The 12283-nt window shown below is 37.9% G+C and overlaps 1 protein-coding gene across 1 annotated transcript in view; it reads right to left on the bottom strand.

Annotated features, from left to right (window-relative positions):
- Nucleotides 1-12283, bottom strand: part of ZNF169 (zinc finger protein 169) — a 78875-nt gene that overhangs the window by 37391 nt on the left and 29201 nt on the right. The gene's annotated exons all lie outside the window — the stretch shown is intronic.

The following is a 12283-nucleotide window of genomic DNA, read 5'->3' as shown; positions in this document are numbered from 1 at the left end:
CTCCCAGTGTATCCTTCATTTTAAAGATATTTTAGCTATTCTAGGGCATGTGCCTTTCCCTATAAATTACAGAATAATCTTGTTCTTAGCAACCAAAAATTGCTGATTTGGGGAAGATTTGCATTAAACCCAAATACCAATTAGGGGAGAACTGACATCTTTACTATGTTGACTCTTTAAATCCATGAACTCATTGATACATCTCTCCATTTATTAAGATGTTCTTTGATTTCTTTCATCAGCATTTGTGTGGTTTCAGAATACAAATCCTATGTATGTTTTGTTAAAAATTTCTTCTCTTTTTTAGTGAGTTTAATGGTATTGTATTTTTAGTTTCAGTGACCATATGTTCATCACTATGATACAGAAATACAATTGTTTGTATGTTTTATCTTGAATCCTGCAACCTGGCTGTACTCACTTATCAGCTCTCAGACTATTTTTTTCTGCTAGGTTCCTTGAGATTTTCTACATTTACAATCCTGGCATCTGCATATAGGGACAGGTATATTTCTTCCCTTAGAATCTATATGCACTTTATTTCCTCTTCTTGCCTTAACTGTAGCACTTCTAGCACAATAATAAATAAGAGTGCTAAGAACAGACATCTTTGCCTTGTTCTTGATATGAAGAGGAAAGTACTATGTCTCACAGCATTAAGAATACTGAGATACCACATCACACTGCCTAGGATACCTATTACCCAAGAAACAGAAGAGAACAATTGGCAGAGTGTGAAACTGCAAACTTTGTGTGTTGCTAGTGAGAAAAGAAAAACTGTAGTTTCTATGAAAAAGAGTTGGGCAGTTCCTCAAAAAGTTAAACACTCAATTTACCATAGGATCCATCAAAGAACTGAAAGCAGGGACTCAAACAAGTAGCTGTACACCAATGTCTGTAACAGTGTCATTCACATTAGCTCAAAAGCAGAAACAACCCAAATGTCTATGAACAGATAAAGCAAATGTAATATATACAATTGTATGTCATTCAGCCTTAAAAAGGAAAGAGATTCTGATACATGCTATATCATGCATTAGCCCTGAAAACATTTTGCTAAGTGAAAGAAGCCAGTCACAAAGAACAAATATTGTTTGCTTCCACTTATAACAGGTACCTAGAATAGGCAAACTCAGAGAGACAAAGTAAAATAGAGGTTACCAGTAGCTGGGGAGAATGGAAAATGGGGAGTTATTGTTTAATGAATAGACTTCAGTTAGGGAAGATGAAAAAGTTCTGGAAATGAAGAACGGTGATAGTCATACAACACAATGAGTGTACTTAAGGCAACTGAACTGTACAGTAATTTCTCACTTACCATTGTCCATAGGTTCTGTGAGTTTAAGCAAAATGATATATAACAAAACCAACTTACCATAGACTAATTGATATAAACACGAGTTAAGTTCCTATAGTATCTCATCATGGAAACAAAGTATTGAACAAAAACACATTTTTCAAGGACCTGCTATACACTAAAAAAGTTAAAATAGTAATTTGTTACATAAGTGTTAGCAATAAACAAGAATAATGTTAGCTATAGATTTTTTGTAGGTGTCCCTACCTAACAGAGGAGTTGCCATCTGTTTCTACTCTTCTGAGATGTTCTATTTTCCACAAATGGTTGCTGAATTTTCTCAAATGCTTTTACTGCATTAACTGATGTAATCATGTGTTTTTCTTCTTTAGTCTGTTAATATGATGGATTACATTAACTGAGTTTCAAATATGGATCCAGACTCGTATCCCTGGAATGAATGGTACTTAATAATGGTGTATAGTTACTTTTATATATTGCTGAATTCAATTTGTTGATAATTTAAGGATTTTTGTTTCTATGTTCATGAGAGATGTTGATCTCTAGTTTATTTTTCTCTGTCCTTGTTTGCTTTTGTTATCCATATAATACCTGCCCCATAAAGCAAACTGGAAGGCGCTCCCTTCTCTTTTTATTTTCTGAAAGAAATCATGTAGCAGTGGAGAATTCCAGAGTAAAATCACCTGGGCATACAGATTCTTCTGTGAGTTTTTTAAACTACAAACTGGTCTTTCTTAAAAGTTATACGGCTTTTCCAATTATTTCATATTGCAAATTAAGGTAGTTTTTGTTATTCAAAAAATGAGTTCATTTCATCTAAGTTTCCAAATTTGCAAGTGGGTGGCTATTCTTTTGATGCCTAGAGTTGTAATAATATCCCTTGTTTCATTCTTTTTCCTTTAATTTTATTTTAATCATTGTTCAAGTACAGTTTTCTCCCTTTTACTCCCATTCCAGCCCACCCTCCCACTTCCCTCCCATTACCACCCTCCCCCTAGTTTTTGTCCATGTGTCCTTTAAATTTGTTCCCGTAAACCCTTCCCATTGTCCCCTGAAATTCCCTCTTCTCTCCCCTCTGATCACTGTCAGCCTATCCTCTATTTCTGTGTCTTTGGTTATATTTTGCTTGTTTCTTTGTGCTGTTGTTTAGGTTCCTGTTACAGGTGAGATCATATGGTATTTGTCTTTCACTGCCTGGCTTGTTTCGCTTAGCATAATGCTTTCCAGCTCCATCCAAGCTGTTGCAGAGGGAAGGAGGACCTTCTTTCTTTCTGCTGCATAGAATTCCATTGTGTAAATGTACCATAGTTTTTTGATCCATTCATTTACTGATGGGCATCTAGGTTGCTTCAAGCATCTAGCTATTGTAAATTGTGCTGCTATGAACATTGGGATGCATAGGTTCTTTTGGATTGGTGTTTTAGTATTCTTAGGATAGAGTGCCAGCAGTGGAATTGCTGGGTCAAAAGGCAGATCCATTTTGAGTTTTCTGAGGAAGTTCCATACTGCTTTCCATAGTGGTTGTACCAGTCTGCAGTCCCACCAGCAGTGCACTAAAGTCCCCTTTTCTCCACAACCTCTCCAACACTTGTTTGCTGCTTTGTTTATGATGGCCATTCTGTCTGGTGTGAAGTGGTATCTCATTGTGATTTTAATTTGCATCTCTCTGATAGCTAGCAATATTGAACATCGTTTCATGTGTCTTTGGATTTTCTGTATGTCCTCCTTGGAGAAGTGTCTGTTCAAGTCCTTTGCCCATTTTTTATTTGGGTTCCTTGTCTTCTTAGAGTGGAGTCATGTAAGTTCTTTATATATTTTGGAGATTAAACCCTTGTCTGAGGTATCATTGGCAAATATGTTTTCCCATACAGTTGGTTCTCTTTTAATTTTGATACTGTTTTCTTTAGCTGTGCAGAAGCTTTTAATTTTGATGAGGTCCCATTTGTTTATTCTTTCCTTTATGTCCCTTGCTCTTGGGGACAAGTCAGTAAAAAAGTTTCTGTGTGAAATAATTGAGATTTTCCTACTTACGTTCTCCTCTAGGACTTTAATGGTGTCACGTTTTATATTTAAGTCTTTTATCCACCTTGAATTTATTTTTGTATAAGGTGTAAGTTGGTGCTCAAGTTTCATTTTCTTGCATGTGGCTGTCCAGTTCTCCGAACACCATTGGCTGAAAAGGCTATTTTTACTCCATTGTATGTTGCTGCCTCCTTTGTCAAATATTAATTAACCATAGAGAATTGGGCTTATTACTGGGCTCTGTGTTCTGTTCCATTGGTCTATGCGCCTGTTTTTATGCCAGTACCAGGCTGTTTTGATTACAGTGGCCTTGTAGTATAGTTTAGTGTCAGGTATTGTGATGCCACCTACTTTACTCTTCTTTCTTAAAATTGCAGCAGCTATTCGGGGTCGTTTATGATTCCATATAAATTTTTGAAGTGTTTGTTCTATGTCTGTAAAATATGTCATTGGTACTTTAATAGGAATTGCATTGAATGTGTAAATTGCTTTGGGTAGTATGGACATTTTGATGATATTAATTCTTCCACATCCATGAATACAGTATATGTTTCCATTTGTTTGGTCATCCTTGATTTCTTTCCTGAGTGTTATGTAGTTTTCTAAATACAGGTCTTATACCTCTTTTGTTAGGTTTATTCCTAGGTATTTTATTTTTCTTTTTGCTATTTCAAATGGGATTTTTTTCTTGATTTCTGCTTCTGCTGTTTCATTGATGGTGCACACAAATGCCTTTGATTTCTGAATATTGCCTTTGTATCCCACTGTTTTGCCAAATTCATTTATTAGGTCAAGCAGTTTTTTCGTGCAGTCTATAGGATTTTCTATGTATACTATCATGTCATCTGCAAACAGTGACAGTTTTGTTTCCTTCTTTCTGATCTGGGTGCCTTTTATTTCCTTTTGTTGTCTGATTGCTGTGGCTGAAACTTCCAATACTATATTGAATAGAAGTGGTGAAAGTGGACAGCCTTGTCTTTTTCCTGGTCTTAGTGGAAAAGATTTTAATTTTTGCCCATTGAGTATGATGTTAGCTGTAGGTCTCTCATATATAGCCTTTATTATGTTGAGTAAGGCTCCCTCTATTCCCACTTTGTTGAGTGTTTTTATCATAAATGGGTGCTGTACCTTATCAAATGGTTTTTCTGCATCTATTGATATAATCATATGGTTTTTGTTTTGCTTTTGTTTATGTGATGTATTACATTTACTGATTTACGAATATTGTACCATCTTTGCATCCCTGGAATGAAACCCACTTGGTCATGATATATGATCTTTTTAATGTATTGTTGGATGTGGTTTGCCAGTATTTTGTTGAGGATTTTAGCGTCAATGTTCATCACTGATATTGGCCTGAAGTTTTCTTTCTTTGTTGTGTCTTTATCTGGTTTTGGAATTAGGATGATGTTAGCCTCATAAAAAGAGTTTGGGAGTCTCCCATCTTTCTGAATTTTTTGGAATAGTCTGTGAAGGAGAGGGGTTAGCTCTTCCTTAAATGCTTTGTAGAATTCTCCTGTGAAACCATCTGGGCCAGGGCTTTTGTGTGTTGGGAGTTTTTTTATTACTGCTTCAATTTCTTTTCTTGTTATTGGTCTGTTCAGGCTTTCTGCTTTTTTTTCATTAGGTTTTGGAGGAGTATATTTTTCTAGAAATTTGTCCATTTCACCTAGGTTTTCAAATTTCTTGGCATACAGTTCTTTGTAGTAATTTCTTACAATTCTTTGTATTTCTGTGGTATCTGTTGTACTCTCTCCTCTTTCATTTCTGATTCTGTTTATTTAGGTCTTCTCTCTGTTTTTCTTGATGAGTCTGCTTAAAGGCTTGTCGATTTTGTTTATCTTTTCAAAGAACCAGCTCTTGGATTCATTGATCCTTAGAATTGTGCTTTTAGTCTCTATGTCATTTAATTCTGCTCTGATCTTGGTTATTTCCTTCCTTCTACTTGCTCTGGGCTGTCTTTGTTGTTGTTCCTCAAGTTCTTGTAGACGTAGGATTAGGTTGTTTGTTGGAATGTTTCTAACTTTTTTAGGTGGGCCTGTATCGCTATGAACTTCCCTCTCAGGACTTCCTTGGCTGTGTCCCATAAGTTTTGGGTTGTTGTGAGTTCATTTTCATTTGTTTCCAGAAACGTTTTGATTTCTTTCCTAATATCATTCTTGACCCATTCATTGTTTAATAGCATGCTATTTAATCTCCATGATTTTGGGTGTTTTTGGTTTTTTTCCTTCTGGTTGGTTTCTAGCTTCAGTCCCTTGTGGTCTGAGAAAATGCTTGGTATGATTTCGATTTTCTTGAAATTCTTGAGGCTTGTTCTGTGTCCTATCATGTGGTCAATTTTTGAATATGTTCCATGTACATTCGAAAAGAATGTGTATTTAGCTTCTTCGGGAAGAAGGGCTATGTATATATAGTAAAGTCCATTTCATCAAGGGTATTGTTCAATGCCACAATATCTTTGTTGATATTTTGTTTGGAAGATGTGTCCATTTTTGATAGTGGGGTGTTAAAATCCCCCACTATAATTGTGTTGCTATCAATATCTTTCTTGAAGTCCTCTAAGATTTTATTCATGTACTTGAGTGCTCCTATGTTGGGTGCATATATATTTACAATATTTATGTCTTCTTGGTGGATTCTTCTCTTGAGTATTATGAAGTGACCTTCTCGGTCTCTCCTTATGGACCTTTTTTGGAAGTCTATTTGCCTGATATGAGTATTGCTACCCCAGCTTTTTTTTTTCCTATCCATTTGCTTGGAAGATTTGTTTCCAGCCCTTCACTTGCAGCCTGTGCCAGTCTTTTATCCTGAGGTGGGTCTCCTGTAGGCAGCATATGTGGGTCATTTTTTCTTATCCATTCAGCTATTCTATGTCTTTTGACTGGAACATTTAATCCATTTACATTTAAGGTTATTATTGATAGGTACTTATTCATTGTCTTTTATGTATGAGTGTTCCTCTCTGTCTTTCTCTTTTCCTTCCCTTCCTTAAAGCAGTCCCTTTGGAATCTCTTGCAGAGCTGGTTGGGTCGAGGTGTATTCTTTTAGACTTCTTTTGTCTGGGAAGCTTCTTATTTGGCCTTCTATCTTGATTGAGAGCCTTTCTGTGTGAAATAGCCTTGGTCGCAGGCCTCTGGTTCTCATTAGTTGGAGTATTTCTTGCCATTCTGTTTTGGCTTGAAGTGTTTTCATTGAGAAGTCAGCTGTTAGCCTTATTGGAGCTCCCTTGTATGTTACTTTCTGTTTCTCCCTTGCTGTCTTTAAGATTCTCTGTCTTGAAATGTTGCCATTTTAATTATGATGTGTCTTGAGGTGGGCCTCTTTCGATTCCTCTTGATTAGGACTCTCTGTGTTTCCTGGATTTGTGTGTCTTTTTCTCTCATCAACTTAGGGAAGTTTTCCATCATTACTTTTTCAAATGAGTTTTCTATCCCTTGCTCTTCTTCATCTCCTTCTGGTATCCCTATTATATGGATATTATGATGTTTCATATTGTCTTGCATTTCTCTTCATCCCTCTTCATTCTTTCTGAGCCTCTTTTCCTTTTCTTGCTCTTTCTGGGTGTTCTTTTCTACTTTGTCCTCTAGCTCACTAATCTGATCTTCTGCTTCATTGATCCTGCTTTTCATTCCTTCTACTGTGTTCTTCAGTTCAGAAATCGCATTATTCATTTCCTCTTGGCCCTTGTTGAGAGTTTTTATTTCCTTTTTCATGTTTATATAGTTTGCAGTGATATTGTTGTAGCTTCCCTCTAGTTTCTGATAGCTCATTGTGAGTTCATTGAACTTCCCGATAATCATTGTTTTGAACTCACTATCTGATATTTGAGTTGCCTCTATTTCATTTAGCATTTTTCCTGAGGCTTCCTCCTTTCCCTTCAATTGGGGATTGTTTCTTTGTATTCTCATTGTTCGTGGGTTTCTTCTTATTAACTTCTGTTTCTTAAATTGATCTGTCTGGTTCCCTGTAATTATGGTATGAACTTCTGTGGTAGAATACTTGTGAGATTGAGTGGTACAGTCTCCTTCGTGTATCCTGGTGTTCACAACTTCCCCCTACTCTTTTTTGTGATCAGTTGGAGGAGTAAGGTGAAATGGTTTAAGAAGTAAGACAGTATACTATGATATTTACATTAGTAGCCAGTAGAGAAGAAATGGGTTATCCTTTGGCTCCTTATAGTGTTAACCATGATCCTCCACCCCACTATCCACGTTTTAGAAAGGATGGAAAGAAGGTAAGACTCTCATTGGGGATGAAAGGATTGTCAATTGGATCTAGCAAGCTGTGAGGCTGTGGGAGGCCAGATTCTAAGGTAGGGTTGGAATAAAGATTAGTAAATAGGAGTAGTGTGTAAAAGAATAGAGACTACCCCCACAATAGTATAGTTCAGGAAATTGCAAAGTGGACTGAGATCCGGTAGGGGTATTGAGAAGCATTTACAATTGTATGAACTAGGTCTTATTAACAGTAATAGTAAAGCAACAGTTTTGTGGCAGAATCAATGAGATCTAGATAACAAGAATAAGGAGTATAGAACCTTGAGAGGTGTATTAATGGAACACAGATGAAGGATAGTAAATTATCAACACACTGTGACTGAGATACCAGGGGGAACCTATCAAATGACAGTATAACCAGCCAAGCAAAGAAGATTATACAGAAAGAAAAAGAATACCAAAATACTATTAAAATAAAAAATGTCAGAAAAGTGAGAAAAAGATAATACAAATTTACAGTAACTTGCAAGGTAAAAAAAAATGGGGTGGGGAGCAGAAGATTGAGTGCAGGAGAGATAAATTTGGAGTGGAAGGAATAATACTAGTATGAATGGAAAAGAAACATAAGGGATTGAGAGATATAAAAATAATAAGAATCGAAAAATAAAATGTCACTTAAAACACGAGATAAAATCAATCAACCAACAACAGCCACAAAAACAAAACAAAACAAAACAAAACAAAACAAAACAAAACAAAACAAAACCTCTTGTTGGTTTCTAACTGGCCAGGCCAGTTTTTCTGATCTTGCTGGCTTCAGCTGGCTGAGGGACGTTTGAAATGCTTATCACTCTTCCCAGCCAAATCTCAGTAAGTCTCTCAGGTACTATCCCCAGGGCCAATCTGACTTTCCCCTACAGGACCCTGGGTGCTCCAGAGCATGCTGCCTCTCCGGAGCTCACTGCCGCATTCTCCCGGACTCTGGGGTCCCCGCAGGGTTCCTGCGACTTTTTGGTTTCTGGATGCAAGCTCCTGGGATTGCAGGGAGACTTGCCCTCCTGCCATATTATGCCACGGCGAGCTCTATGATCTCAGGAAGCACCTGCGACATTTTGGGATTCACTGTGACATCTCTGGGGATCATAAAAGGGCGCGCCCATCCACCAAATTTTTGAGTTTGGGGCTCTAGGAATGCACTAAGCGCCCCATGCCTTCCAGGTTCACAGCGCAAGAGTCAGGATTCCTGATGGGGTGCGTGCTTCCACACTTCAGCACCACAGGCTCCAGAAACCTGAGAATGCCCGTGCCCTTTCCTGGATAGGGGCTGCGATATCTGAGTTTTCCACTGATCCACACTTCCACCAGGCTAGGGGTGTGGGCGCACTTCCAGGCCACCCCTGGTCGTGCCGGCTAGAGGCACTCACTTCTCCCAGGGCTATGAGTGGGTGTTCACAGTCCCTGGGTGATTTTTTCCCCAGTCCAACTGGCCTCTCTGTGCCTTCAAGCAACAAGGTCTCCCCTGGTGTTGCTCAACCCCTGTATTCCAGGGAGGGAGCAGTGACTCCGCTCTCCCAGGAGCCCTGAGGCAGACCCAGGAGCACTGGGCCTGGGGACTGCAAACCCCCTGGTCCCTGAGCTGATCCCTGGGTCCCTTTTGTCCTGAAGCAGTCTCCTTACCGTCTGGTTTTTCAATGATTGCTATAATTTTTGATGTCCTGTTTTCAAAAATGTTTCGGTAGCCTAGGCACTTGCTCTGTTCCTTCACCGATCCGCAAGTTTCCCTCCTCTTCACAGAAGCCGAGAATCACGCTGCCTAGAGTAAAGCTGCCATCTTTCTGATTTTCCTTGTTTCATTCTTGATGCTGGTAATTCATGTGTATTCTCTTTTATTCTGAGTCATTTTGCTAGATGTTTGTCGATGTTGTTTTCAAAGAAGCAGCTTTTATTTCACTTTTTCTCCATTTTTATTTTCAATTTCATTGATTTCTGCCTTTTGTTCTTAGTTTTGTAGGTTCTTGAGGTAGAGGCTTAGATGAGGTCCTGGGTATCTAAGCTCTCATCCAGGCCTTCCTTCCATGCCATCAGACAACATCACCACAAATGACAATGTGGTGATAACCAGATGGAAAAGGGGATGGAGATTAGGTGGAGTGGGCAAGGTGGGGAATGGGTACAGAAAAAGACTGCTTGGGGCAATGGGTACAGGATGCAGTGTGCAAATGGTGTTTTATTGAGTTTTACACTTGAAATCTGCATGGTTTTGTGAACCAAGGTCATCCCAGTAAATTCCTTTTTTAAAAAAGGTCATCCCAAGGTCATTCCTTTTAAAAAAAAGGAAAATGCGTCTTGGCATAGACTTCAGTAAGTTTATCATGTTTGTCACACACTTGGTTTTATAGACCTGTAGGTTTATATATCTTGCCAAATTTGGGAAGTATGCAGCTATTGATTTTCCTAACACTTTTTCAAACCTGTGCTTCTTCTTCTCCAGAACTACAACCACAAATGTTAGATATTTTGTTATATTCCCAGTTTTTGAGACTCTGTTCATTTTTTTCCAGTATATTTTTCCCTATTGTCCAGATTGGATAATTTATATTGTTCTATTACCTAGTCCAATGATTCCTACTACCTCTAATCTTCTAGTAAGCTCATCTACTGAGCTTTTTTTTGGTATTCATCAGTTGTGAAATTTCCATACACTTATTCATTATAACTTCTACTTCTTTGCTAAGGCTTTCTAATGTTCCACTTATCTTGTGGAAGAAAAGGAGCTACATATTAATGTGACAAGCTCAGGGGAGGCCTGCATGGTAGCCTTACAAACTCAGAGACCTAATGTAACCCACAAAGGGTGGTCTGAAATTAAAACTTATCAACTAAAAGCAGTTTATGGCAGGTAGTCATGCCCTAGGCTCAATCTTCCCTGATAAAAGTCAGTCTTTGTCTTAATTGGGCTTGTCTATTGTCTTTTTTGCATACTTTTGGAATGTGAAAATAATTTTCTTTTTCCAGACCCCTCAAGCACAGGCATGGAACCAGAGGGAGGCCACAAATCCCCTCATTGTTATTGTTATCCTATTAATTGTTGAATGTTAACTATCTGTACCCACCTATGTGAAAGAAGCATGTGTCTATCATTTTACTTTTTATCCGATCACAAAGGTCACTGCTCCCCTGCTTTGATTTCTCCTACCTTCCTAACTTATCACCAATGGATTTCATGTAAACAACTTACATCTTCTCTTTCATTGTAATGTATAAAGAAAGGTGCAAAACTGCCATTTTCCAGAGCATTTTCTCAATCCGTTGAGATTTTGCTTCCTGGCAATTGTCCTCAGTTTGGCTCAAACAAACACAAAAATTCTCTACAGGTTTGAATGTTTCTTGTGTCAACAATCTTAAGTGTATTCTATTATCTGTATATCCATATGTCCAAGCACCATTTGTACGGACTATTCTTTTCCAATTGAACTGTTTTGGCACAAAAATCAATTGATCATGTATGTAAGTAATGATTTTTTTTCTTGAGTTCTCAATTCTATTCCATTGATCTTTATTTTTATCCTGATGACAATACAACAGGTTTCCCACTGTCACTTGATACTAAGTATTGAAATAAGGCAGTGTGAATCCTTCAATTTTTATTTTTTAATTTTTTAAAATATATTTTATTGATTATGCTAATACAGTTGTCCTATATTCCCCCTTTCACTCCCCTCCACCCTGTACACCCTCTCCCACCCACTTCCCCCCCTTTAGTCATGTCCATGTGTCATACTTATAAGTTCTTTAGCTTCTACATTTCCCATATTATTCTTACCCTCCCCCTATCTATTTTCAACCTACAATCTATGCTACTTATTCTCTGTACCTTTTTCCCCTCACTCTTCCTCCCACTCCCCTGTTGCTAACACTCCATGGGATCTCCATTTCTGTGGTTCTGTTCCTGTTCTAGTTGTTTGCTTAGTTTCGCTTTAGGTGTGGTTATTAATAATTGTGAGTTTGCTGTCCTTTTACTATACATGCTTTTTCTTTATCTTCTTTTCTTAGATAAGTCCCTTTAACATTTCATAAAATAAGGGCTTGGTGATGATGAACTCCTTTAACTTGACCTTACCTGAGAAGCACTTTATCTGCCCTTCCATTCTAAATGAAAGCTTTGCTGGATAGAGTAATCTGGGATATAGGTCCTTGTCTTTCATGACTTGGAATACTTCTTTCTAGCCCCTTCTTGCCTGTAAGGTCTCTTTTGAGAAATCAGCTGACAGTCTGATGGGAACTCCTTTGTAGGTGACTGTCCCCTTATCTCTTGCTGCTTCTAGAATTCTCTCCTTCATTTTTACCTTGGCTAATGTAATAATGATGTGCCTTGGTGTGTTTCTTCTTGGGTCCAACTTCTTTGGGACTCTCTGAGCTTCCTGGATTTCCTGGAAGTCTATTTCCTTTGCCAGAATGGGGAAGTTCTCCTTTATTATTTGTTCAAATACGTGTTCAATCTGTTGCTTTTCCTCTTCCCCTTCTGGTACCCCTATAATTCAGATGTTGGAATGTTTAAAGATGTCCTGGAGGTTCCTAAGCTTATCCTCATTTTTTTTTAATTCTTATTTCTCCATTCTTTTCTGTTTGGTTGTTTTTTTCTTCCTTCTGGTCCACTCTATTGTTTTGAGTCCCAGTTTCCTTCCCATCACTATTGGTTCTCAGTGCATCTTCCTTCATTTCTTTT

The sequence above is a fragment of the Phyllostomus hastatus genome, unplaced genomic scaffold, assembly GCF_019186645.2.
Source record: "Phyllostomus hastatus isolate PE091 unplaced genomic scaffold, TTU_PhHast_1.1 phas_contig_312, whole genome shotgun sequence".
Lineage (NCBI taxonomy): Eukaryota > Metazoa > Chordata > Mammalia > Chiroptera > Phyllostomidae > Phyllostomus > Phyllostomus hastatus.
Note: the sequence above shows the minus strand (reverse complement) of the source record. Positions and strands in the feature narration are given on the sequence as shown.